General features: G+C 30.1%; 1 protein-coding gene across 1 annotated transcript in view; it reads left to right on the top strand.

Annotated features, from left to right (window-relative positions):
- Positions 1-9,752: 9,752 nt before the first annotated feature.
- The window catches only part of LOC112683477 (zinc finger protein 541-like), a gene marked incomplete at its 3' end in the record, with an annotated part of 248,287 nt that continues 232,787 nt past the window's right edge, over positions 9,753-25,252 (top strand). The window contains exon 1 of the mRNA XM_025554528.1: positions 9,753-10,587. The remainder of the gene's footprint in view (positions 10,588-25,252) is intronic.

Genomic DNA, 25,252 nt, shown 5'->3' with positions numbered 1-25,252 from the left:
GGTCACTGTTTAATAGACAGTCGTTCTACCTCCGTATTAATTGGACACATTCGGGTGACTGAATGGCGCATTATTCGTGAACAATATAATATTGGAAACGAAATAATAGACATTGATAACGAGCCGATACTTATCGTTTTTGAAGTATTTGATAATAATTGTGATTGAAATTTCATCGGAAACGGTCGTATTCAAACGGAGAAGAAATAATTTGGTTTTGTCGATTGCAATTTCCGATCTACATTTAAAATTTTTTCAAACCCTTTATTATGTTTCAACCTCTCTATTTTATCGAATTACACTACATCTTATCTACCTATAATTACTTGGGAGTTTTAGAGTATGAATATGTTTTTTGACTTGCACATTTTAAAATATTTCAAATGTCATAGGTATTTACAATCATTTATATATAATTTAAGAAAAAAATTCGGGGGGGAGGAGGTCTGAACCGAACAACTCCTGACTATGGCCTAGATCAGTGTTTCTCAACCTTTTTTCTGTTACCGTCCCCTTGAGTAGTAATCAATTCTTTAACGCCCCCCTATGTGAAAATTCTATAATTAATGGTATGGGCTGAGAGATAGGAAAGAAGTTAATGATTTGGAAAATTTGAAAAAAAATTTGAATAATTATCTCATAACTAATGTTTTCATTTATGTTTTATTTTTCATATTTTTTTTAATTATAGTACTAGTAAATTAATTAAATTTAATATTTGAAAAAACTTAATAATTTATCAATTTTATTTTATAATAATAAATATATTTTTTTAGTTTATTTAGAAAAAATATTACTTTTAAAATCAAATAAAAAATATTACTTTTATTGATTTTTTTTGATATTTACCCATGTATTTTTGTAGTAATTTTTTTTTTAAAAAACACGTCTAACAGACTGAATATTATGAATATAATAACGAAAACTAATACAACATGTACGGGTCAAATCAAACGGTTTACTAAAAGGTTGGTTAATATAGGTACCTATAATAAAATATAATGCCCATGCACAATCGGTAAAATAATAAAGATAATACATTTATCAATAATGAAAGATATTGTGTTATTGTGCATTGCTTAACATATAGTACCTATTAGTAACTAATAGTTATTATATGGATTATCAAGTATGAATTATTTTTAGGTCACACCGTGTACAACGTTTTTGCATGAACACGCTTGCCGCCCTCTACCACCCAAAACTAGTTTATCCCCCCCCCTTACCGCCCAAAAATAGTTTAATGCCCCCTAGTGATACTTCACCGCCCACTGGGGGACGATATCGCCCCCATTGAGAACCACTGGCCTAGATAATGAAAACAATATTAAGTGTTTAATTGTTTTAATAAAATACAAAAATATTATACATATACATTTATTGAAAAATTTTGTTTACAGAAATTAATATTAAATACAATCAAAATAATACAGTATATTGTTACTAAATATATATTCCTAGAAAGAAAATATTGTCTTAAGCTTTTTTTTTGTGTGGTGATAATGAAATATCAATATATGTGGGTAGTAAATCTTATATAAGGTTTCAATTATACATATATTTGTTTTAGAGTTCAAAATAATAAATAATATATTATACATATCATTCACGTATAAAATAATAATTATTTTAATATAAATTTTAAATATTCAACATCTTGAACTGTTATTTTATTTGTTCGTGTTTTTAATGTAACTTATATATGACATTGGGTCGACTGCCAAAAACAGTTCTTTCTTTTTGTTTTTCTCCATAAAGAATTGTATGCGGAAGGGTGTGGGTGCGGCAAATATCCATACATTTTAGCCAAAACATATAAACACATTGCAGTGGGCTTTTAAAAAAACCAATATATCTGTATATGCGAGAATATTTCTAATATGGTAGCGCGCACAGTATGTATAGTGAAGCCATTGACTGGGCCTATTGTTACGGATAAAAATATACGAATATCTCTTGTATTTTTCGGCACAACTACCTATTAACAGGGGTGTATTTTAGTAGGGGACGAAGGGGGATCTCCCTTGAATCCGTATTTAAAGAATCGATCATATGTGAGATAAACATTTTAAATTTTTATAATGTGGATCATTTTATAACAATACTTAGGCCCGATTTTTCAAACACATTTACTCATCAGATAACTTGAGTTATCTGACAGATAAGAAAAAATTGATAAATTTCAGTTTTCCAATGTCGGGATAGACCTTATTCGATGGATATTGTTACAGATAAGTTATCCGTTACTTTTTGTATCAAATAAATCTTATTCGACGGATAATTAACAGCTGATAACATAAAAATGGTTAGTTATCATAATTTTTCATATTATTTTAAATATATATGTGTATATATACACAATTTCAATTTCAATATACATGTATTTATTTGAAGAGGATGATTATGAAACAATTAAATATTTGAACTTTTGACGTCGTCTGTACTCTGTATACGAAAGAATAAAACATATGCTGGCGTGAGATGACCATGACTTTAGGATGAGATTCAGACTTGGAAAAAAATGTTGTTCGTAATTTATTAGTTAACACTTTATTTTCTAATGCGTGACGGTTTTGTAGATCATTTTTCAATAAAAGTTCTTTTTCATAAAATGTGAAATTTGTTTGTTTTTTGGATATGTTTTTTTGAGACATGTTGAAAAAAGAAGTGAATATAACTTATATCGAGCGAGAGTCAACACTCAACACGTAACAAAATTAATAATTATTGATTAGTAATTACATACAGTATTACAATAAATAATAATGTGTCAATATTATGAACGGTTCCTTATCAATTTCATCATTGACCAATCATAATCAAATAAATGTGTGTAACTTGTTCCATAATGAACAGTAACTACCTTCTATTAGTATAATTTTACTGCCGAAAACTATCTGTCAGATAGCTATCTGGAGAATAAAATTACATTGAAAAACCGGAATCACTTTATTTGATAGATTATCCGCCAGATAAATTTATCCGACAGATACGTATCTAGCGAATAATTGGATGAATGAAAAACCGGGCCTTAATGTCCATACCAGGGCACCAAAACGTTTTTATAACGTTATAAGTATAATGTTAAACTATTCAAAAAGCGATTGAAATCGATAACGAAACAGAAACGAAAAAACAATTAAAATTAATATCGAATAACAGAAAACGATTAGCGATTGAAACATAAAATAGATTGCCATCGAAAAATATTTATAACTAACAGTAAGATAGATTTGGAATATAGTTATTATTGTAAAATTGCCTTAAATTAGTGGGTAATCTAAATAAAATATATATAAAAATAATGTTTAAAACAGCAATACATTTATCAACTAATAATATATAAATAAGCATTAATAATTATAATTTATAAATAAGGTTTTTGAAAACACGTCGGATACTGTCGGCATGGAACTCGTATGGTCTGCCTCTTCAAAAATAATTTCGATGAACACCGATAAAACAGTAGTAATACACTATACATAAATTATAAATTGACAATAAATACAAATTTTACGTGGTATGTGCATTTTATTGTTGCTTTACAACAAATATGATTCTTTTATTTATAAGTTATGAGTTATGAGAATTACAAAAAGGAAATATCGTTAAAGACAAGGGTGTATTGGTATGTATACGTGGGTATACGACGTATATCCATCAGTAGATTTTCGATTTTCGGCGTACACCTAATGTAAAAAATTATTCTACAGGTATACGCTTCTAAAATAACTCGATAACAAAAAAAAAAAAAAAAAATATTAATAATTTAATAGTTGTTCATTGGAAAAAATTATTAAGAACTATGAAATTGATTAAAATATTTAGCTGTTGAAGATTACAGTATACGCTGTATTTAATGTATTTTGTTAACTGTAGTGAATAACACTGAATAAAATAGTATGGAGTGTGAACATTCAGCCCATGGTTCTTAAATCTGCATTATGCAATTTATAACGCGCTACTAATGTATATCTTGTGGTGTTATATTTTATAATCTTAATATAAGTTATAAACATGTAGTTACTAAGGATTAATTAAATTTTTTCGAACGTATCGAGAGAAAATAATTGTCGAGCAAAGCTAGAAAATTTATTTTAGGATTAATATCCATATTTTTTTAGTGCGTATACCCACAAATATATTTACCAATACACCACTGGTTAAAGGTAATATATATAATTTAATATTTAAAATATGAAATGTTATTTTACATAGTAATAATTGCTAAATTCTACATTTGAAAACGTTTCAAATTTTACATTAATTTAAATAACACAAAATGCTAAATTGTTCATAACGTTTTAACTGTCAATAACGGTAAACGGGAAAAATTTTTAACGTTTAAATTTGTGTAACGTTTAAACGCTTAAATTGAATAAGTTTAAATGATTTATAGCGTTAAACGCTCAATTGCTTTGAACGTTTAAAGGTCCATACGGTGAACAATATATATTATTTTTATTTAAGCCCTGATCCATACTTAATGAAAAATCAAATAAAACACAAGTGAAACTTTCAAAACACAGATAGGTTTTAAAAAAGAACTACATAAAAGTCCATTCTAAGTGGATCTGGTATTATATTAAAAAAAAAAAAAACCACAAATATTAAGGATTTGCCTGATTTAAATATTACCAACAATTTTACTTGTACATTTTGAGCCTGAATTAAAGATAAAATTTGATCCCCCCCCTTAGAAGTTAGTCTAAATACGCCTCTGTCCATTAGTAGAAAATTTCATAGGATTTGAGTTCGGTAGGTTATAGAAACCCTTCTGGGTACTATTTTAGGTCTGTGGTGGTATTGATCTCCGTTCAATACAATATAATACGTTTAATTGTTGCTTGGAATTCGAACCCTTCATATATATATATAGGACAAATGTATTCATGTATAATAAATATAGGGTGTTTCAAAAATAACGCGGAATTCTAATATTTTATAAATTAAATTAATTTCTATGAAAAAAAATGTTTAACACTGAAAAATAATATAAGGCATATGACCCTCCCTACTAGCCTTACATACTATTATGCTTTCCATAAAATTTATCTTCAGTGGATAACGCATTGCCCCATGAAGTTCGTTAAGGATACGACGAATTTCTTGCTTAAGTTCCAAGACATTTCAAACTTTGTTCTGGTAACCTCGTGACTTAGTGTATCCCTATAAAAAAAAAATTACACGACGTCAAGTCGCAAGGTCGAGGTGGGTAGCTTTGGCTACGCAACGATATTAGTCTGTTCGGGAACTTCTCACGCAGCAGAGGGATTGTTTCTCTTAAAGTATAACAAGTTACGCCGTCTTGTTGTAACCATACAAAAATACTGAGCTCAATAATTTTCTTTAGCCTTATTCGAACCAAATTAACATAAAATGTGTATGGTTTCAACTTGTCTCACTTTAAATGAAACAGTCATTCTGCTGCGTGAGAAGTTTCTGAACAGAATAATCTCGTTGCGCAAAGACCAAAGCTACCTACTTCGATCTTGCGATTTGACGGCATGTGATTTTTTTTCATAGCGAAATACTAAGTCATGAGTTTACCGGAACAAAGTTTGAAATGTTTTGGAACTTATGCAAGAAATCGTCGTGTCCTCAATGAACTTGATAGGGTAATATTTTAATGTGTGTTCGAGTGATCTGGTAAATTTCATGGCAATAATAATCGCCTAGGTAAGGGAGAGTCATATGCCTGATATTGTTTTTCACTGTTAAATGTTTACTTCTCCTGAAAAAAAATGATATATTTGTTATGTTTTTAAAATAAATTAATTTAATTTATTGCAGATTTAAATTCTGCGTTCTCTTTGAGATACCCATTATAAGAATATTCAATTCAGAAGTATTACTTAAATAATAAATAGCCATTTTTCACTCATTTGTATTCGAGAGGCTAACTCTTGTAGTTTTAAATGTTGTATTTTGAGATCAATGATATTATTTTTAGAATGTAATAATTATATGTTTTTAATGCCGTCATTCTTTGAAAATCGTAAAAATGTTATTATATATGTATAATTATTTACTTTTTCACATAGCTTAACTTTTATGCATTTTTAGTGTGTATACAATACACAATCAGTATTCCAATACATAATGCTTACAGCGTTGTTGATTTGCAGCTGTTTTATTCTTTAAAAATATAAAAAAATTCCGATTTTAACACGATAGCGAACAATGACAGACCATATGTATACGTTTACCAATACATTTGAATCTTTCTATAAAGTATATATGTGTTAGTATTTTCCAGTACACTGCATCAGTTTTAAAAAAGTTATTAAATTGAATGTATTTTTATTTTATTTTTAACTGTTCGAAATGACAGATTATTGCGATGACCGTTAAACTAAAACGTTATTATAGTTTAAGTTTTTTCGCATTCATTCTTCAAAACAACTTTTTTTTCACTATTTGTTACAGTTTTTCACGAAGAAAAAATTAAATTACATTTTTACCATCTATTTTATCAAAGTGGTAATGTTTGAAAAACGATAATATAAATTGTTTTAATAAATTTAAATTTTTTTTTTATAACGTGAACGACTGAGAAACATAAAAACTATTGCTTTTTTTCTCTTTACAAATACCATGTGTTTACTGTTGTATACCAAATTTTCATTTATGATAAACGTAATCATGTTTGGTTAGGACGGAAAGGTTTTTAAGGAAAATAAATTTTCGATCAGAACACATTACTGAAGTCCATTGCAAATAGTCAAACATTCCTAAAACGAATCACGTTATCTCGTTAAAAAAATATCGTCGTCTATTGCGTCACACATTTGCACGATCCTCATAAATATCGATATCGCAAGTTATTCGCATACAGCAACATCTTGATAATACAGTTCTAGTTGGTAATAGTATTAAAAAATAAAACGCGGACATTATTAACGTTATTTCGTTTTCATTTAGAATCGACTTGACATGAGCGTGTTTGAGTATATACGCTTAGAAACGTCACTGTCATTCGCAAACGATACGATGTTGTGTGTATGAGGGGCATTGCTGTTGGTCACGTCACTGTTAAATATACGCCGACATTTATTTACAGACGATCGGAACAGATCCTAAAAGAAAATCATTTTTTCCTCCCCCTTCCCATCAAACATTTCATTTGCAGTAGGCACGAAATTTTAGCTGTTTACGGAATGTCCTGATGTCCTCACAACAAAACTCTGTCCGCACGTGGTTTTGATTAAAATTTCGTCTACATCATCGTTATTTTCTAACGCAGATTTGCAAAGTTGCTAGGGGTAGGTAGAACAAAAAGTGAGGTACGATTAGAGGATTTATACTCAGCCAAAAATCCGGATCAGAAGTGGATCCAAAGAAAGAGAATATTATGTATAATGGTTATCGGGATTTAAGATGCTTCCAACTGTAGAACATTTTCAAAGATTCTCGTGCTCGTTCTCTTGATTATTTTTCCTATTTTACTAATATTATGCCAGCGACAAGGTTATTAATATTTACAGAAATCAAATCAGTATAAGGTCAATAATATCGTGATTTTAGTTAATTTATAGTTTATATTTCAAATGTACTACATACATAATATCCTATTTTTATTTATGCTAGTTACTTACATTACGCATATTAATATTGTTTTTCTTTGTAATTGGACTACTTTCATTATACTATCAACGTAGAAATTAAATGAATAATGTCATGATTTTATGTGTCACATCGAAAAAACCTCTAAAAGACAGCTGCCATCTTATACTCCCAACTTTATCAAATTTACCATTGATCAAAAATACATAAATTATTACGACTTTTACGTGATTTTGGTGCTTCGTTGAACCTATAACGTATATATTATTCTATTTTTCGTCTGAGCTTTTTTTGCAATTGTTTTTATAGATTATATTTACAGTGCTTTCTCAGAGCAGGCAAACACTATTTCGGAGAGTATCCAATGTTTGAAAGAGGTTAAAGTCAATTATTATTATAATATAGTATGAACAATTGACAAAAATGAACTCATACATGTCTCGAGCAGACTTCGTTGAACGTTCACCACGGTTGTACTAGGTTCGCGGACTTGTGATTTTCAAATACATATAAAAAAGGTATTGTTGAAAAAATAAACTCTAAAAAGGTTACGTCAAATTGTACCAGGTTTCTGCTGCGAAAGGGTGTCGGAGTGACTTGATCCCTTGGCCAAATTCGTATCTCGTTAGCCGAATACAATATAGTTATTTTTCTGCGTTCATTGGTACCGTGGTTATTTATTTTTTTCACTCAATTTTTTAGGATAAAAGTCATGATTTTAATCATAAGTTTTAATTTTTACGATTCCTGAATATATATTAAATTCTCTTAGCTAACACGAAAACGTTGTTTTTGATTTGCACATGATATATTTATATCATATATAATTATAATTAATAATAATATAAAGAAAATTATAGTAAGTATCCTATGTATCCTAAATATTTGTCTTTTAACAGTTGTACGATGGGTCAAAAGAATTAACGATATACTTGACTAGTGTTGTGAATTAGTAGAAAGACTGGTAACAGAAAATCAAAATGATGTACCCGCCCGGGGTGAAAAATATTTTTTACAATTCTTCTGGTCAAGTAACCAATCCCGATTTTCTAGGTTTTTATTGTTTTACAAAGGTCAGATAATTCACATTTGAGCCAACACAATAACGATTATATTATAACGGTATGCTTGTTTGCGTTCTCTTTCGTCCGTTATTTACGCTTTGCGAACTTCACGCTTTAATGTCCATTTCACCGTCGAATATATACAGGTGTGTAGATTAATAGATAAAATCGCATTTCCTCCCGTGGTCCGCACGAATGCGTATACAATATAAACAACTGCAATACAATGTACTCGAAGACCTATAGGTAAAACAAAATGTAAATCTATATTGCATCTGTACAAAATGAATTATTGTACTTGTACCGAGAGCATTGCCGGTACGTTGAAAGTTTTTCGAAAACTGTTAGCATTTATTATGATTAATGCGTATTATTTAATACAAAACATTAGTATCTGCGTCGATGAATTTGATATTGTTGGTATTATAATACTCACAGATGGTCCAATAAAATAACTCAATAGTTCTGATTTTTTTTTTTTACGATTATTATTTATTGCTAGCATGAAATTTAGGTTAAATAAATTTTATTTTTTATAAAAAAAAAAAAAACATTTTAAGAACAAAAAAAGTTCACACTAAGTCTTTCGATAAGCAATAAACATTTGTGCGATCTCAAATTATTTTTAAAGTTCGCAAGTGTATACGATTGTAGTAGACCTCGTTTGACCCGCCACTGTGTTCCTGTGTTCTGTATTCATGAATAGGTACCGAGTAAACGTGTGGTAGCGCGTGCGAAGATGCGCGTGCACGTTCGCGTTACTCTTTAAATCTCACGTGTCCTCGACGTCCCTTCAACCCCATTGTACCACCACTCATTAAACTCACTACACCCACTCCACCGTCACTACTGCCAATTTTGCACCAATGACCACTGTACATATTATTATTATTATTATTATTATCGTATTACCACCGGACGCTTTTGCCGTACACGACCCTGCGACTGACGCCACTGAATCCTCCCGAAAGGGACAGCACCAGAACTGGGTCATCGTCCGCAGGGCGGCGGGGATGCCACAAGCGTAGCCCCTTCGTCGCACCGCTAGACCGCGCGCGAGTCCCTGCGTGGCCGCGGGCGTACGCGCGCGCCGTGCCGCGACAACCTGAGCGTTCCCGGCAGTCTGCCGCGGACCATTCATCCCTACCATTCGCCGTGCACGAGTCTCAACGCCGTCGCGCGCGCGTCATCGTCGTCGTCCCCCCAGCACTCCCCCGCTCCGGAGAGATTTCCCGCGTGACGGTCGGTGTCTCACTGTCATAACGTACACACACGCGCACACGTCTCCACAATAATATAATATTATATATTTCTATCCGCGTCTGTGGGTTCGCTGTACATTTTTTATTTTATTTAACTTCTTACCTGACTATCAGGTTCTATTATTATTATAGCTCAAAATAACTCATTGTTATGCAAATATAGATTAAAAAAAAATGTTATTAACACATTTTTCGTCAGTCACTTAATCGCATTGACACTCGATCACCGTGTTCGGGTACTTCGGCGAAGACTACATCATCTACGACTGCTACCACAACTGTTCTTTGTTATTGCTATTGTCTTTAAAATAATATATTGTATTCATACTCTGTACGGCAGTAATATTGTAATCGCCGTCCACGCGCTATTCGTCGTCGTCGCGTAGTTTCGACCGGGATAACGGATAAGAACTTTTAAACGTGATCGTTGGTTTTTTTTTTTAGTTTTTCGTTCGTGTTTATTATTTCTCCCTCCTTCCCCGTCGAATTTTTTGGTTTTTCTTCGCCACCGCGATCGGTGTACGATATATTAAGAGTTTCGTTTAATCGCCGTCGTTGTATAAGAAATTTTGTGTGCGTCTTGTGTACACACTTATGTGTAGGAGGTCGGGGCCTCGACTGTCGGTCGTGGACCTGAAACCGGTTTCGCACTGGATGGAAACGGCATCAGTGCCACCAACGTCGCCGAAACACAGGTCAGTCCATATTTATCCGAAATGGTTTACCGTTTTACACTATATATTTTTTTTATAGTCTGCGAACACACACGTATGTTTGTGAAAAACATCTATCATAACGTTAAAAAATTAAAGAGGTGAATAGAAACTATATACACAATATACTACTATTGTGCTATTACTCTCTAGGGAACACATTCAAATGTGTTTGGTTAACATATTATATCTATTTGATGGTCTACGATAAAGTTGTGTTACCACGTGCTTATTTTCCAAAATAATGTAATGATACATAAGTATATATAATTGAAACCAAAATTCAATATAATGGATGAACCCCTCCATGTTTTTCATTAAGTTAAAGTGAATGCATAATAATATTTTATAACGATCAATTATTGAATATAATAAATATACTTTGACTAAATAAATATCATATAGTATTATTTTTTATTCGCATTACACAATAATATTTGGAGATACATCGTAAATGGTTTTTAAAGTTAATACTGCGGTTCAAGCACTATATAAATATTTAAATATATTTATTTATATATATATATATAAATATAGATCTAAAAATATAAAAATATGATGAAATTAGAGTATAATATATAATTTTTTCTGACATTACTAACTATTATACCGTTTATATTTAAAAACTAAATTATGAAAATACTACGAAATAAAAAAACAAAATTTAGAGATCAATCAATTATTTTAACGGGAATTAGGTCATTGTGTAGGGTTTAACTGTTCAATGTTCATCAAAAAAAAAAAAATAAAGGGCACGTTCTTTATGCAGTGTCAAAAATAGGCCACACACGACTACAGAGTACTCTGGAATACTCATTCACTTTAATCCCTCATTAATGAGTACGTAAAATATTATGATAGGCCACAAGTAAGAATGTAAGGGCTACGTATAAATCTTTTATAATATAGCGTAGTCTTAAAACCGAACTTAATGAAATTTAACAATACATCGATAATATATAGATATCAGAAACCAAAACGCTATATTTAATTAGAATATAAAGTTTAAAAAATACATTTTTTGCGAATTATAAGGACAGTTAACTAGATTGATCTAGATTGATAGATAGTAATCGGAATAAGAAAAAATTAACATGATTCGATGTTTTTTTTTATTCTTATTATTATTATATAGTTACTTACAGGACGCATATGATCCATTTATTTCCAGAACCTATAAAACTTTGTAAGATTTTACTGCTTTTTACGAGTCCCCACTAAGTTTTTTATTATTATTATCATTATTTTAATGCACCGGGCGTGTTTTTGAAAGGCATTTTTATTTCATACGCTTATGAAAGTTAAGGATTACAGACTTGTAATTCTATGGCATTTCAGCAAAAATATTTTTATCAATATAATTTTTAAAATGTTTAATTTAACAACAAATACAATTTATAAATTTTCAGAGCTGTTAGTAAAAATAATGAATTTCATTTTTCCATAATCTTTTTTTTTTAATACTTTATATCATGTATATTATACTTTGATTATTGACCTAAGTTAACTCTTATGGTATTGTATATTTATAATATAATAACATAACAAAAATGTATCTAAGTAATGTTTATTGTTAATTTTTGATAATAAAATAAAACCTATATCGATGCATTTTTACAGTAGTTTATATGTTACATTGTTATTCCATAATTATTAAATTGAGTTACCACGTGATAATTGTATTCATTTATAAACGAATTTAGCGTTATATGTATAGTCAATAGGAAAAATGTATATTTTAGATATTTAAGATTCGAATTTTTTAATACACACATTTAATATGTGAGCTATGTGGTGGTCAGCTGTAGACCTACTTGAAATTGTCAAAAAAAATTCAAGAAAAATTTAAAAAAAAAAAAAGTTGAACTCAATATTTTATTATCAAATTAAATTTGTGAAGTTACGGAATTACGTTCAAATAGGAAGATCATAATAAAGAAAAATAAACGAAAGGAAAATCACCAAATTTAATAAGAAAAAACTTAAAAAATTGTATAAATAGTAAGATTAGAAACTAAAAAAATATTAACTTAAAACTGTATAAAAAATGAAACTATACATAATACGTTCATGACAGGTATAACAAATTTGTAACTTAATTTGTTCTTTTTATAGCTTTCTACAGCAAATAATAAATGTACCACCAATTACGCCATTTTACGTTTTTGATGTACATAAAAGGGTAGATGCAATGATCAGAAATAATAAACTACTCGACTAACTTACTCATCAGTTACACATTATGTAACAAACTGTTTTTTTAAAAACAATCACGCGTATGTACGTTTAATTAAACACCTTACTGTATAAAAGTAAACAAAAAATATTCATTAGCTGATTAAAAAATCGAAGTATCAATTTAATCCTTTATTCACTGACGGCATAATAAATTAAATATGAGTGTATAATAATAAGATTACGTTGGAAAAGCGAAAACAATCAAAAACTTCCGTACGTTAAAGAACGGGTTTTGGAGGAAACACATATGTTTTCGTAACATTTTACGTCACCACGTAAACATGTGCTCGCGTGGTACATAATGTTTATAGTCCACAACAATAATAACTATGCATTACGTATGCTTTATATGTTATTATTACGTGCGCGCACACACTCGCGGCTAGAGGACGCACCTTCGACAGGGACACACTGTACGAAAAACAAAACGGTTTTGACTTCGTCGGAAGGTCTCTGGACGTGCATTATAGTGACGGCGATGACAGAAATAAACTGATAGATATGATTACACAGACCGTGACGTCCGTTTGTGATGTCGCGGCTATTTCAGTTGGTGGGCGCCCCCGCGCTAACACGTGGTCTACTCTTGTAAAGATGACGTGAAGAACGGAAAAATACTAGCCACCACCGTCGCCGCCCATAACGGTTTAGTAACGAAATAAGTTTTACTTCACATTCACTTCACTCACAGACCTGTGGATAATAACGAATTTGTAAAATTTGTATCCATCGTAATGTCGTAGTTCCGTGTAACTGCGTTTTAACTGAAAACGAAGAAATAATAATGAAAAAAAAACCGTCTCAAGGGCTCCACACGAAAATCCTAGCACTGTGAATGTCGTACAGAACGTCGACACACGGTTGTAAGGACAATGATTTCAAAGAAGAATTAAAACTATTCAATGCTACCACCATGTCTAAAATGTTAAACACGTATAGTACGAGTAGTAATTGTTCCTTTTACCGGTAGTTGAAAACATTAATAATATTATTGTGCAATAACATTTTCAAACACTACTAATATAATCGTCTTGTACGTTAAGTTTCGCGTTCAAAAGTAGCAAAAATAATAATTATAATTTCGATAGGATTTCTTGTCGTTAGTATTATTTTTAATATTATTACGTAAAATCATTTAGGTGCATCATTTAAAAAAAAAATACATATTAAATTAAAAAAGCAAACAGAATAATATTGTTATAATTATATACGCTAACCTAATAAATACACGTGGATAAAAATTAGAATAAAATAAAATTAAGCAGAACATAATATTTATCAAAAAACGGGAAATTACTGAAATAGAATTTGAAATATATAACCCCGGAACTGAAAATAATTGGCACTAATGATGAAATGTATGGACCTACTACGTATCATTATGTATCATCCGTTCGTACGCTTCTTAATGTGCTGTATAGATGTTTGTTTATTAAATCGTGTTTGGTACCATGATGCTTTAAAAATGTTTACTCGTAATGTATATTTAAAATAAACACAAGTTTTCTTATAAAACACTTACATATATACTCCATAGCAAAAATCATGCAAACGTTTTTTTATTTTTCTACGATCAAAATTCTATAAAATTAATAAAAACTTAAAATAATAAAATGGTCTATTACATTTATGTCCACTGTATAACCGCAAATGAGTAATTGTTATTTGTGATTTAAAATTAAGTCAATGTATAATAGATTGAACGCAATTAATCGTATAGTCTATAATATGGTTAAAACTATTTCTAATTTTTAACACATCACTATTAGATCTAAAATAATTTTTTTCGTGTGATAAATAAAATTCAAGATACGTTCTTGTAAAAATATTTATAATTAACGCTGGATGATGTATACACGTACAAACATACGTGCACCCATGTATATATATATTTATTTTATTTTTTTTTTTTGTTAAATGAAAGCATTATAAATATGATTAAAACGTTTATTTTTAAATAACGAAAATACGTTGTCCAAAAAAATTCGCGCTTGCGTGATACATCAAATGCTAACGTTTGTTTCCGCCACATAAAATTAATTTTTTATTTGATTAAACAATTTAAATTTAACAATATGCGTATGCGTATGTCACATATTATATTTAGGTTGCATAATGCATAAGAAGAAAATCTAACGAGACCGTTTGTATTGTTTATTTTCCGTTTTTGTATTCAAACGTATTGAGTTAATAGTCAATGCGTTATAAATTTGAATATAATTAAAAAAAAATCTTTTATAGTTTCTATATACAATATACCGAGGACACAATATTCGATGTTCAAAACAATATTATATTGTAATACATGTGTTGCTATGGTCTTTCTTTTTTCTTTCTCTATCCCTTTATCTAACTCATAGACAACACGTGTAGGCGACGGATCTTTTGATGGCATTCGGTGCAAAGAGCGCGTTATATTATACGATGATATTTTAACTATTATTTCGTCTCCTTATACGACTCCCTGCCCTTCGTTGTGCGAGCCACCGTCAACTAATGGATAGAGAACTTATATTGGAGCCATATTACTGGAGCAGCCGCGGCAGTCCGATGGGAGGATTTGTGAAAGGTGTTTGCGGAACGGTGAAAATAATTAATCAGACGACCGATCGCGGGGTTTGGACTCGTGCGTTGAATCGTGGTGCGTGTGTGGGAGAGAGGACACAGTAGTGATGGTGAACCGCAGCAGAGGACCACGTGCACGTAATGGAAATGGAATTGAATGGGAATCTGGCCGAAGATAACTCCGAATGTTATGGGCGCGCACAAAAGGAAGCTGAAAACAAGGCCTTCTCCGCCACCGCTACGCCACCCCTTATATTGATTGCCATTCAACACATCTCACCCTGCCATCGTCGAACCTTCACCGTCCCCGAGACTCGAAACAAAAGCACATGCGAACCGCAAAAATAATAATAATACACACACTCATACACACGTGCTTACGTTATTTATATACAGGTTTACACTCGCACGCATACACATACACACACATATATATGAGAGTTTATTTTTCGCAACACGTCAAAAATGTATATTATTTTTCTTTCTCTCTCTCTCTCTCTCTTTCTCCTCATTTCTCTTACAAAATAAATGACTTATTAAAAAAAAAATAATAATAATAATAATAATAATAATAATAATAAATGATAACAGTAACGGTGATCCAAGAAATTTGCAATTTTTTCCCATTTTCGCGGTTCACCGACTCCGAATACAGCTATGTCATGCGTTTAGAATTCTAGAAACACTATATACGCTACACGTGCTTGTACTTGTATGTATTCAATAGCTTTAGCACCTTGCGATAATCGTTCCTACTGTTTTATTCTTATTATAATTAATTACTACTGTTATAATTCAGCATCATAATTGCTGGAGGGCGTATTGGTAATATGGTATTTACTCCGTGGCTTATAGTCACTGAAGGGGGAGTGCAATGTTATCACTCACCCTCGTCCCAAAACATTTTTTAAGTAGATAAAATAGTTTATATCATGAATATTCCGTACATTATAAGATTAGAAATATTATAATATTATTATTATTTGGTATAATTTAAGAAGATAATACTGTACCTATACTATAATTATATTCTTAAGCTTTTAGTGAGAAGGAAGGAGCAATACCACTAAAATTCGTGGACGGGACGAAATAAACAAGGTGATTTAAGAGGAATTGTGCTTCCCCTTCTTCCCTTTACCCCGTGTGTTTCTTAAATTATATTATGCCGTAGTAATCGTTACGATATTCGTTCGTATGATGGGATCCGTTAGCACGTTAAAGTGCGTCCTCAGAAATTAAATACATCACTTCCTCGTAGAGCTGTATACAACACCGTATATGGGGTCGATTTTTTCTTTTCGCAGCGAACCGCACATTACAATAGATACACGCACACGTATGTTGCGAAAATCCATTAACGTTTCCCGCCAATTAATCCACTGTTTTGTAAACGATACGACCAACTACAGCCTACAATAGTATTGACTTCCGTACATTATGAATTACTGGTTTTATCGTAGACATTTATTTTTGATACAGTTCCGGAGCGTATATAATACTAGTAATAATAATAATAATATTATAAAAACGTACCTACACGTAAAACACTGACTTTTCACATCACAGCCGTTACTGAAAAGCCAATTTGATCAATTTAATTGATATACTTGTTTGGTATATATTTCACTTAGACGTATTCACATGCGTTTTATTTTATTTTCAAAGGATGGGTTTAAAAAAAAATAAAACGTTGTGTATAATCATATTTTAGAATAAAAAATTTACTTATGTAAATTCCACTTAATTATTTTCTATTTAAGTGGGATAAGCTTGATAAATGTCGGTCACGTATACATACCTCAGCGTAAGTTTAAACATATTTTTAAGTACAAAAAGAAACGACAAAAAAAAAATACTTAAATTAAAAGAATAAATAGCTGGCGTGTCAACAAGCTATATAATAATATTTTGAAAACTGAAGTGTGGTTGTTGTTATTTTTATTGTAGTAGTTGTTGAACACAACCTGAATGAATAATCCGATAGAATTTTAACTTTTCGTGATTCGGACACCTATAAATGCGTGTTGCGTGTATTCAATTATAATTCGTACACGATTGCTGCATAATTTTCTGAACAACGTAAGAGCGGATTTTTTATTTAGTATTTACTTAATTTTTATTTATCGCGATGGAGTATTTTTAAGATAATATAATCTATATATTACGTTATAGTCTGACATCAAGACACACCAATGTACGGCTGTTGTTCTATAAATCCTACTGTGCTATTAATTTAGTCGCGCTCCGAGAGAAATACACACAATATGATCATGACATTGTTAATAAGGGTTTAAAGTTTATTTCGAACTTGTCAGCTTTACGGGGATAGTGAAAAAAAATTTCTTGTGTACACGCTAAAGTTGGCCACCACTTTTAACGGGTTCAGCCTCCATTATAATTCATTATGAACATCGGATTAGTTTATTGCACGCCAAGTCACCAGTATTAAGTATCCTATACAAAGAGCTAAGCAAACAATTTTTAAAAAATTTTGCTGCGAAATAATTTATTCTAATAAAAGCGACAAATACAACACGGTTTATATATATATATATATATATATATATATATATATATATATATATATATATATATTCGTTGAAATACATTTTATAAATAATTACACACACACAGACACACATACACACATATTATGTTATAAAACGAATGTCTTTGGTTGGACTTCAAGATTCACGTCACATGAAAAGCGATTTCACATTGAATGCTTTTACTTTATTTTTGAACTTACCATAATGATATAAGAACTGAGAAATAATAATATGAAGTAGCATAATATAGAAATCCAACTATTATATCGTTAAAGTTTTTATTTTACTCAAGTGTATATTATTAAATAATATGTTCAAACACGTCGGAATAAGTGCCGTATAATTATTTTTCTTATATTGAACATACATTTTTTAGTAAACACGAACATTTTTAAAACATTTTAGATATAAATCAGAAGTGTAGTGTATATGTATACTTAAATACTTCTTTTTTTTTTAAAAAAGTACTAGAATGTTTGTTGATGATTGAAATATTTCGTGGTTTGAACAAAAAATTATCGTTTTAAGGAATTTCTGTCGTTTACTTAAAGTGGTTTTTCATTCGAACAGCTAAAGGACAAAAAAAAGGCAATGCATTATAAAAATGAAGTGTCATATATCACATTGGACCCTAACGCAATGGCCAGCTTTCAAACGATGAATTATTCGTTAGGTTCTACGATTTTCGATGAGTTATTTGCGAATTTTTTCGTATATAAAATAAAAAAAAGTTATTGATCAGTAGGAGTTGAAAATATAAACTTGTATGAATATATTTTTATTTAAAATAAAAAATGTGTATTTTTTACATAACTTCAAAAACGTATACTCCATTATAAGTCTTGTTTTGTATTATTTTTGTTGTTTCATTCATAAATGTAATAAATTTTATAGTTTTACAACATTAATAATTTTAAATAGTTCTGAAATGTAATATAATATTGTATATTCGACTAGAAATCACAACAAGTATTTGGTATCTAAAGATAATGTTAGTTACTTATAAAATATAAAATACAGTAAATATACTGAGAATTCGATACTATAGGAATAAACAAGTATCTGTTTTATGAATTACAATTTATTTATTCCAGAATAAGGTTTTAAATATTGATTTTGTATCAAAATCAATATATAGTTATTCATACATTTATTTTCATCGAGAATGTTTATTGAGAGTAGTATCAAAAAAAACCCATTAAGTCTAACTGAATTCCATCAATAAAGTAATAGTGGTATCCTCCGTACAGTGCACATATACACTTATATATATATATATATTATATTGTAGATCAATTTTTCAAGTCTAGTCAGTTATTTTTTATGTCTTTGATATCCTCTTCTCTCATCGAGACTTCAAAGAACGAGTAATTTTTGTTTTTTTTCGTCTTCTCTTAGCTCAGCCCTTCTAATGGTATATTGGAAGCCAAACACGATAAACTGTCCCCAAGGATGCGAACTACGGTGACAGGGGTTTTGTGAGCTCAGGTCGAAGAAATACAATTATTTTTCCCCTCAGCCCCTCACCGCATACTCACTGACTGCAACAAGTATAAAAAGGACATTTTTGTTTCCCCTCCATCGCTTACCTATAAGCCCCACCCTTACTTACAGACATTTCCGAACGTGACGTATCCGGGGATTCTAAGTCTGCAGGTCGGAAAGAAAAAACAATTAGATTTATTGCTATACCAATTCCCTTCGACCACCTCACCTTTTTAGCTACCGCACAATGAATTCCGAAATTGGATCTTTGTTCTCCTGACAGTAACTTGTGGTTGCCCACAAAAAAAAGTTTTAACGTACATTGAAGGATAGAGAAAACAAGTGAGGTGAGGTATTTTTTTTTTTTTTTTTTACTTGACAAAAGTTTTGAAACTCTCAACTTGATAGAAAGTCGAATATCGTATAGATGATGCCACACTCACACAACCTCCTGAAGTAACCTGTTAATTTAAAATGCAAAACGCGAATTTCATTGCAACAGTTGGCTGATGAATATTTTCATCCCATTTCCATACAAAATCAATAGAAATGACAAAAAGCAAAACTTAAAAATACGAAAATCGAAATAACGAACTCACAAAATGTATTATATATGTTTTACGTGACATTATGAATAAACATAACATTCCATAAACGCACTCTAGTAATTTTGCCTACTAAAATTAATGAATCTTAAATTATTTATTTATTGTTCAACGATGTACCATTTAGTGATGAACTTTTACTACGAGCCACATTGTTATATCATCAAAAATAAATTATTTTCATAAAATATTTTCGTAATAGTTTATAAGTATACGAATAAGTATATTTATTATATAAATTATTTGAATTCGATTTTGAACGTCATTGGTTTGAATTTTAGCACAATGATCATAAGAGTCGACTCTTAACAGTTTATGCTACACTCGAGTGTAGATAAATATAGTGATAATGAATGACTAACAAAAAAATACGGTTGTACTTTAGTAAACCGAAATAAATATTTTTCATGTTATGGTTAAATCATGAGAGAAGAAAATAATGTTTTGAAAAATATAAAATGTAGGACAAAGGTCGCAAAAGGCCTTTTAAGAAACAAATGTAATGTTTTCATATTCATTATTTATAAAAAAAATTAAAAATACTCGATCTTTTGAGTAGTTGCTGAGCATAATCACGCATTAAGGTGATAATTTATTCTTATTGTTGTTATTTCAAAAGTAAACCAATTGCTTTCGAATATTTTCTATAATTCCATCAGTTTAATATAATCATAAATATACCAATGAAATTTTCGCCTTTTGAATACCTTATTATAATGATTCACTTATATGGTTTCCTGTTTACATTCTATCCTTAGAAGAACTTCTCGTATTTTAATTACATTAATTGCTCCGCATTCAGATAAAACAACTAATATACTAATATTGTTTTCCTCATAATATACATTAAGCGATTTCCAAATAAATTAACAAAAATTAGATATTCGTTTTTAATTTGTAACTTCGTACTTTTAAACTTTTCAACGCTAGACGCGTGTATAATGGATCTAATCTGTAGCGAATATATTTTTTAGTAGAAATGCTCTACATATTATTATCATTTTTAGGCAAATACGATGCGACGGAGTCTTGTAATATATTGATTTCTGGCCAAAATTCGATGCCGTTGTTTGATCGTTTCCCAGGGGGTTGCCAACGCGTGTCGAGTTCATCTGCCCAGCCCTCTACTCACCGTGATTGATAAGATCAGAAGTCGGATGAATCTCTCGTGAAATATAATAATGTTAGAGTGACGATAATTTCGTGTACGAAAAAAAAAAAAAATTAAATAATAAACAGGAATTTTTCCCTTTCCTGTTATTCTCTTTTTCTTTTTCTCCTTCATAAACATGTGCCAACTGGACCTGGGCCAAACCGAGACACACCCGCATGTACACCAGAGTTTGCTAAACTCTGTCATGTCAGAGACGACTGTTGGTCATTTTAAAACCCATAAAATGCATTTTAGTCAACAGAAGAAAAAAAAAATCATTATTGAGAACACTGATGCACACCATACCGATAAATAACCGTGTAATCATATGAGTTGAAAGAAAACGAAAATACAAGGAAAATGAATGCATGTGAGATGATCAGAAATCAGTCGTCAAATGGCTTGGACACAACCCTCTGTAATGTTCTGTTGAGCAACTTAAATGTCTACCATGTAGTAATGTAAAGCACGCTAAACACGATAATGTTTGTCTAAACATTTTAATAGTTTGTCGGGTCCATGTCCATCTCTGTTAAATTTATACGTTTCGTATTTTTTTATGTATGTGTATAGAGCAGGGACCCGAACCATAACCGAAAAGAACCGGTACTGGAATCGGTTAAATTTAAAATTTAGGAACCGTAACTGAAACCGAAACCTTTATTTTCAAAAATGAAAAACCGTAACCGTAACCTTAATTATAAAAGGGTTGATTTAGGTCAGTTATTTAGACTAGTAAAACAATGGTAATGACTATTTTGTTTGTCCATTTGTCGGTTCAGAAAATAAAAGTCAAATCTTTTTATGTTTTTATTATTTTGTGCTGTAAACTGTAATAGTGGAATGCTTATAATAAAGTAAATTTGTAATATTATTATTTTTGTATGTTTATTAATATATTACAATTATTTACAATGAGTATATCATCTATCTTGTCAATTAAGTATTAAATATAATTAATGTTTATAAAACATTTGTAGCTACAACAGTAGCCAGTATTAACTTTGATTCCTAATTAAAATTAAATTTTAAATTAAAGATATTTATTTCATTAAGTCATAATATTTCACAATATTACAAAATGTTTTATAAATTCTTACTATGAGTTGGAATAAAATAACTTAACCTACCTAACTCAAAAAAATGTAACAGGATAATATATTTATAATTATTTTTTTTAACTATTCATAATACCTTCTATTTTCATGAAATTAAACAATTAAAATTTAAACAAGAATAAATAAATAATTACATATTATTTTTTAATAAATGTCTAATAATCAGCATTAACCGAAATTAACCGGTTCTAGAACCTTTATTCTTTTAAAAAATCGAAACCTAAACTGGAACCCTTAAAAAATTAATTGAACAACTAAAACCGAAACTGGAATCAAAAAAACCTATAGGTTCCAGTCCCTGGTATAGAGTGTTTATTTTGAAAATTTCAATTAATATTCGGTTTTTAGTGCACATCACAAATTTTCTGAGCTAAAATAATAAAAACTTAGATGGAAATATATTATTGCATCTACTTTATTTCATTAGATTTTGAATATTTGTTTATATACATTTTATGACGTAATAATTTTGAAACCATACATATTACAACCTACGTAGTACTATCAATAAAAATAAAAATTAATAAATGGGTAAGTATTTTTGGCGAAAATCTAAATTAAATCGAAAAATAATAGAAGAAAAAAATATATACAATTGTGAAGTACTTCAATATAATACAGACAATACGCAATTTCAAAATTATAATAATTGTAATTAAAATTATATATTTGAATACTTGTTCAAACATAAATTAGTATACGGTAAAACTAATACAAAAGTAATAAATCAAATTTGCCGTTTAATAATCAAACCTACACTTAAAACTTAAAATCACACAATTCTACAAAATATTACAGAATATAATTACTTATAAATAAATCATCGATTATGTGAAAAGTTTGTAAAATTGATTATTTCCCGTAATAACAACTATGCACTTTTTTTTTTTACTCGTTAGCATTATAATAGTGTAAAACATAAAACATTTTAAATATTACTTTAAACATAAATAGCTAATGGAATTTAAATCATACATTTTCATTGTATGTTGTTTTAATTGGATTTAAATATATTTATTACAGAAAATATTATATGAGTTTGATGCATGTACAAATAACATATTATAAATTTAAACGGGGTTTGTATTGTTTTTACCAAAAATGTTGAAATAACAATTTTCAAGGCCGCAGACAGATCACTATACATTGGCCACTAGAATAAACGACAATCTGTATTCATTTTAATTACATAGACTTATTTTAGAACGGAATTTAAAGGATTACAAGAGCAAATACGAAAAATGAAGGTACATTACAACGCACCACACTCGGATTGTAATTATTCGCTTGGAGAGTATCCAATTAGTGCATACATAACTTATTTTTGTAATCATTTTTAGAATAAAATATACAAACAAACTGCAAGTTATGTCGTTATCGTTGTCACTTGTCCGTATGGTAATAATTGGAGCTACAAATGCCCACAAAAAGAACCAAACTCATAATTCATCGGAAATTTTATAATTATTGGGGTTATTATTTTTTTTAAACATTATATTATGGTAGTAGCAATTTCTCTACTACTCGTTGAACGGACCGGCGTATTATGCTACGTGAGTATACTTAACCCATCACTCCGGTGAACAGACAACGCACACCCCGTTTATTCTGCAACCCGTGATCATCACGTATAATGAGAAAGATCCAAAGGTCTTAAAACACAGGAATTTCTCAAATACTGTTCTTCAACGGCCACTCGTCATAACACGGATCAATGATAATAACATCGAATGTTCAACAGATAAATGAGTGGCTGTGCGTTACGTTATGTATTGTGATCCAATTGTCATTATGCTGACCGATTAAGCGAAAATTTTCTAATCGAATCCGACGAATCTTCGATTTTTTTACCTTTCACCACCAACACCTACTCGAACGCGGTTCAGTTATGTACAATATTATTCATTATTACTGTTTCCGAAGCGTTGAAAACTCGTACGAGTGAACAAACGCGAGCGCCATCGCCGGTTAAAAATAATATCTGAAATTATTTATGACTACACCGGCCTTGTGCAAGCGTTTGAAAGATTTTAAAAAATGTTCGCAATTTTTTCCGTACTGTTCTCAAGCGTCGTCCCATTACGCGCTGTTCTGTTTCATTTTAAATTCTTGCAACTTTTTCAAAACTTTTTCACTGTCCAGCTGTAACATGTGTTAATGGCGATTATACGATGTTGAAATTACTTAACGCCACAGCGTTCTATATTAATCATTTTCAAATTGGATTGAGATTTCCCCAACAACATGTATTTATTATGCATTGGCAATAAGCTGAAGTGGACGGAAAATATCTATTTTTTGAACTTCGGCCATTCCAGTTTATTTGTACGTATATCTGAAAATACTAAACGGTTACGGTCAAGGTCAATGATGTTGTGCTCTCCGTAGGGTTTGATCGAATACATTTTTCTTATTTATATACAAATAAAAAAATGCTGGATGTACAAGTGTAATATTTTTTTATTTTTATTTATTTTTAATTACAATTATAGCATGCTTTGTATAGCATATTGAATATTTAACAAATTTTGTTCTCGCAAATAATTATAACGGATATATGAATAAAAATCGAAACGCATACATGGTATCGTTTAACAGTAACATGTCAAATTGTATTTTTCATTTTCACTATCCTTTTTTTAATTGCAATTAATTTTCAATAGGCTACTTTAGAACTAAATTCCCAGATTTTTTACATTCGCTTACCGCTCGCTGTTAATAAATTATATTAGTTATATTTATATATTTTATAAACTAATGCTGAAACGATTAAAAGTATATCGAATGTTTTTATTTTCCAAATTGTGTTTTAAGACTTAAAATGTTTATATTTTTTTTCAATTATAAAGAACGACCTAGTTGAGAAAAAAAAATTACCTCCTTATCATAAATATAGTAAAAACCCGCCCATGTCTGAATCATCAAGGAATAAAA

This window comes from Sipha flava, unplaced genomic scaffold (assembly GCF_003268045.1).
Source record: "Sipha flava isolate LNK unplaced genomic scaffold, YSA_version1 227_pilon_pilon, whole genome shotgun sequence".
NCBI lineage: Eukaryota > Metazoa > Arthropoda > Insecta > Hemiptera > Aphididae > Sipha > Sipha flava.
This window is presented reverse-complemented; position numbering and strand designations above follow the sequence as displayed.